Here is a 6,000-nt window from a genome sequence, read left to right as displayed (position 1 = left end):
TCCACAGATTCAAGTATCCAGGCTCCAGAAGCACCAGGAAAGAGAAGAGAAAGCACGCAGAGAAGGCACACCTGCTCTTTATGCGTTGGCTAGCTTACTTAACATCAGTAAAGCTGATTAAATGCCCTGCAATATACTTAGTCCAGGAAGAAGAATCTGTGGAACATTATGCAGTCTCTGATGTACCTATCATCCATTCTAATAAATACTTTTTTTAAGCCCAAATAATTTCATGATAGTAAGAAAAATACTAATGTGAGAAATTTGCTCTAAGGAAAATTAAAATGGAGGCAGTTATGTTGATATAATATGGGGATCATTTGACTAATAGAAGCATTTTGGTTTCCATTATCTAATGATTTCCAATGTAACTGTAGTTAATTATATTTGATGTTGTAAGAGAAAGGATTTTAGATATGCTCTAAAAAAGATGAAATTTAGCATTTTAGTTAAAGAATAAATATAAACATGTTATTCAATAAAGAACTGACACTTATTCTGATAGCAGATCAAAGCCTAAATCCTGGATTAGATGATCAAATTTTAACAGCCAACATTTTAATAACTGTCTTCCTCAATGTATCTCAAATGTACTCTATTAGCAAACATGACAGTCCAATTATTTCCATGGTGCTTAGCATTTCATGGTGGCCTACTGCCAACAGTAGAATATGGAGTGGGAAACATGCCAAGGAAGTTAACTGATTTTAAAAACTAAAATATTGCTAGTGGTGAAAATTCAGGTTTTATGTGAGGCTAACTGCCCTGACCCTGTTTAAACTCATCAGATAAGTAGGTGCCAATGTATTTACTTAAGTAATAATTCTTAATATTCTGCTGAAAAATAAATGGAGGTAGGTCAATTTTGCTACAGAGAACATGTTAGTAAATTTTGTCACATAAAACATTTTATTTATTACTGGAGAATATAAAACAATTCAAAAATACATTGTAAATCAATTATACATTGATCTGTATCACAAAATCTAAGGTATGAAAAAATTAACCTTTCAAAATAGGAAGGAAACATGGGGAAACTGGGGAAACATGGGGAAAGTACAAAGATATGTCTAACCTTGGATTGTATAGGACTTTTCTGTCATTTTATAACCAGTAAGAAAAACATAAAGTAGGAAAATATGTTACTCCTGGGAAAATCTGAATGACAGAAAAGATTATAATTATACCTAAGAGCATCTGACCCACAGTAGGAATTTAATAAAAATGAATAAATAATATAGTTGAAAGAGGTTTGAACTTAAAGTCAAAAGAACTAGGTTCCAGGCTATGCAATCATCAACTAGCCTTATGACAAAAAATAATAATAATAGCCACAGTTTTCTGAAAAAAACTTATGCATTGCAATTATAATCATATGAGGTAAGTACTACTATTATGCCCATTTTACCAACAAGTAAACTGAGGTACAGAGGAATTAAATAACTTAATGACAGAGCCAGGATCTAAATTCAGGCATTCTGTCTCCTGAGCTCCCAGTTTTAACTACTGCATTATATTTCTCCTCTACATAATCTTGGTACCCCCTTTATTTTCTGAGTCATAGCTTCATTTGTGAAATAAAGATTTTTGGATTACATGTCTTCTAGCATCTTCTGTATTTCTAAAAAGTTTATCCCAGAGTGGATTTGGATTTATACATGTAATCAGTACTCTAAACCAGAGCTGGAAAAAAACTAAAAGACTAGATAGTAAATATTTTAGTTTTACAGGACACACATACTGTCACAACTCTTTAATGCTGCCATTATAAAAGAGCAACAGATAATACATAAAAAAACAGTGTTCAGTAAAACTTTACAGAAAGAGGCCATAGTTTGTTGGCTATGTCTAAACCATTATATATAAAATAGGAATCATTAAGGACAGGATTAGCAAGAACAAATTTAGAAATATTTAACAGCATTGTGCTAAGAGAGATCTTGACACATGAGATATTCAAGTCTTCTGCCTTCACTGCATCATTTAGGATACTTGACTCTCTACCTGGTTATACAGATTCAAACACCAAATGTATCTGTCCTTTTTTTAAATAAGAGGTAAGCACACATAGTATATTTTAAAAAGGTATTTCCAAATAATGTTAGATTGCTGAGTTAGGTCACACAAGCCTATCAGATGTGTGTTATAGCCAAAATAATACCCATATGCAATAAACCACTCACACATGTATACACACACACAGAAGGAAAACACACACATATTTTTGGTATAATTGTTGCTAAAGAGAATTTAATAAACTATTATTTTTATTAAAATTACATTCCACAATAAACAAGCAGAAAACATTATTTGTAACAAGAACATAATATAATAAATAATATAATATATAATATAATATATTATAATAATATAATATAATAAACATAATAATAATTGTTTCCTCCCTGATTTACCTATTAAAGGAGTAGAGAAGAAGACGAGGTCTAAGGTTTCAAACTGTGTTCCTTCTTTACTATTGTAATAATTCAAAACAACTTTGATGTTTTGTTCAGCAAATAATCTGATATTCTGCTCTATGCCTGGCACTGGGCTAGAATTTCTGGGAGATGAGAATAACCTTTGCCTGTGTCCTTTTGAAATATATTCTTAATTCTGGGAAGATGACATTCCCAAAGAAAAGTATTTGCTACTGATCCATTTGTTGAATAATAATGCCAGCATTAAATAATGAGAGTGAAAAAAATTCAAAATAATATAAGAAATAGCATGTAAGGCTATATAATTATTTACAAGAGGATAGTTAAGGAACCTTTTATAATTTAAGAGAAATGAGAGAATGCTTTGGATTACAGTGACCCAGTAAAGTTTTGGAGTTTATTGGTTATAAAGTTCTTATACTAAAGAATGCCTTGGAATAGGCATATGAATATTAAATTCAGAAGACTATTAAATAATAAAAATATTATTTGAAGTTAGACTTTGTATAATTAAAGATGTGTAACATAAACCTGAAAGATCCACTAATTTAAAGAAGGAAATACATCCAATAAACCAGTGAAGGGCATAATATGGAAATCAACTAAAACAATCAATTAATCCAAAAGAAGGCAGGAAAAAAAGGGGGGAATAAAAACAGCTGAAACAAATAGAAAACAAACAAGAGATAAATGCAAATATAAAATGTAAACCCAAACATATCAATAACTACATGAAATGTACATGGTCTAAACAAGGGCTACAATGTAAAGGTGTACAAGGTTTACAAGGTAAACGATGGCCTAAACAAGAAGGCATAATTTGCTAAGATTGGGGAAAGAGAGTTAGACCCACTATGCTGCCTACAATAAAATCACTTTAAATATAAAAATACATAAGGGAAAGTAAAATAATGGAGAAAGATCACCCAAATCCTAAACAACAAAACAAAACCTCAGAAAAGGCATATGAATATTAAATTAGAAGACTATTAAATATTAGATACTAATTCAGACTTCAGAGGAAAAAAGTATTACTGGGATAAACACAGTTATTTCACAAGGATAAAAAAGTTAATTCATCAAAAGTATGTAACAGTCAAAAATTTATACACCTTATTAGGACCTTCAAAATGCATGAAGGAAAAAACTGAACTGAAAGGAGGAACAGAAAATCCACAATTATAGTTAATTTCAACATTATTCTCACAATAGCTAAAACAAGTAGCCAGAAAGGTCAGTAAAGATACACAAGACAATACCAAATAATTTGTTCTGAGATTCACAGACCACTCCACACAAAAACAGCAAAATATACATTTCTTTTAAGTTACATGAAAAGCATTTATGGGCAGATAATCTGGAACATAAAATACATTTTAATAAATTTTAAAAGATTAACATAAAGAAAGTTCTAGCCACAATAAAATTAAACTAGAAATCAGTAGCAGAAATAGAGTTGACCGTTGAACAGTGTTTAGGGAAGTGGACACTCCCACTCCCCATAGTGGAAGATTCACATATAACTTTGGATTTGCTCAAAAATGTGACTACCAATAGCCTTCTGTTTACTGGAAACCTTACTGATAATAGTCAATTAATACATATATTTTGTATATTTTATGTACTATATATTCTTAAACTAAGCTAGATGTAAAAATGTTAAGTCATAAGGAAGAGAAAATACATCTACAAGACTGCACTGTAAAAACAAAACAAAACTATAAATGAACCTGCACAGTTTAAATCCGTGTTATTAAACTGTATACATGGAAAAATCCCAAAATATATGGAAACTAAATTACACATCTCTAAATAACCCATGTATCAAACAAAATCAAAAGGTAAAATATAAAGTATTTCCAACTATATAAAATGTATAAGCAACAAATCAAAATTTGTGGATGCAACTAAGGCAGTACTTACTGGGAATTTCAAAGCACTAACCAGCCATACTAGAAAAGAAGGATCTCAAATAAATGACTTTAAGAAACTAGATAAATATGAGCAAATGAAACTGAAAGTAAACAAGATAAATATGAGCAAATGAAACTGAAAGAAAACAGAAGGATAATAAAGTTCTGAGTGGAAATCAATGGAACAGAAAACAGAAAAAGAGAAATTGTTGAAACTAAAAGCTAGTTCTTTGAGAACATTTATAAACTTCTAGCCAGACAGATCATGAAAAAAAGTAAGATGCAAATGAACATTACCAAAACTAAGAGCAGTGAATCATCACAAATTCTACACATATTAAAAATGTAACAAATATTATGAACAACTCAACACCTCTAAATTTGACAGTTTGATAAAATGGAGAAATTATTTAAAATAAATTACCAAAGTTCACTTAAGTATAAATATTTTGAATAGCCATGATTCTATAAGAGAAATTAATTTTCTTTTGTAAAAAATCTTATCATAATGTAAGTTGGTGCAGCCACTTGGGAAAACAGTGTGAAGATTCCTTAAGAAATTAAAAATAGAGCTTCCCTATGACCCTGCAATTGAACTACTGGGTATTTACCCCAAAGATACAGATGTAGTGAAAAGAAGGGCCATCTGTACCCCAATGTTCATAGCAGCAATGGCCACAGTCACCAAACTGTGGAAAGAACCAAAATGCCCTTTCAGTGGACGAATGGATAAGGAAGCTGTGGTCCATATACACTATGGAGTATTATGCCTCCATCAGAAAGAATGAATACTCAACTTTTGTATCAACATGGATGGGATTGGAAGAGATCATGCTGAGTGAAATAAGTCAAGCAGAGAGAGTCAATTATCATATGGTTTCATTTACTTGTGGAGCATAAAGAATAACACAGAGGACATGGGGAGATGGAGAGGAGAAGTAAGTTGGGGGAAATTGGAAGGGCAAACGAACCACGAGAGACTGTGGACTCTGAGAAACAAACTGAGGGTTTTGGAGGGGAAGGTAGTAGGGGGTTGGGTGAGCCTGGTGGTGGGTATTATGGAGGGCACATACTGCATGGAACACTGGATGTGGTACATAAACAATTGATTCTGGAACACTGAAAAGAAATTAAAAAAAATTTTTTTAATCTTATCACAAAGAAAATTCCAGGCTTCACTGGGAAATTCTATCAAACATTGAAGGAAAATACAAAATACCTTTTATACAAACTTCTAGACTATAATACCATTTCATATAAACTTCTAGAAAACAGATGAACACTTCTCATTTTATGAAGCCAGCATTATCATGATACCAAAATTAGAAAAAGAATACAGATCAATATCCCTTATGAACATAAAAATCCCTAATAAAATTTTAACAAATCAAGTCTGACAATATGTAAAAATGATAATATATTATGACCAAGTAGAATTAATCTTAGGAATGCACAATTTGTTTGGTATTAGGAATATTGGGAAGTTACCATATCAACAGACCAAATAAAGATGAAACTCATGCAAAGATTACTTTCACATAAAGTATTTGATAAAATCATTTCCAAATTCTATTCCTGAAACTCTCATCAAAATAGAAATAGAAAGGATTTTCCTCAACTTGTTTAAGGCATCCACAAGTAACCTACAG

This window comes from Neovison vison, chromosome 1 (genome assembly GCF_020171115.1).
Source record: "Neovison vison isolate M4711 chromosome 1, ASM_NN_V1, whole genome shotgun sequence".
NCBI classification, from domain to species: Eukaryota; Metazoa; Chordata; class Mammalia; order Carnivora; family Mustelidae; genus Neogale; species Neogale vison.
The sequence above is the reverse complement of the archived record's forward strand: the minus strand, read 5'-3'. Positions refer to the sequence as shown.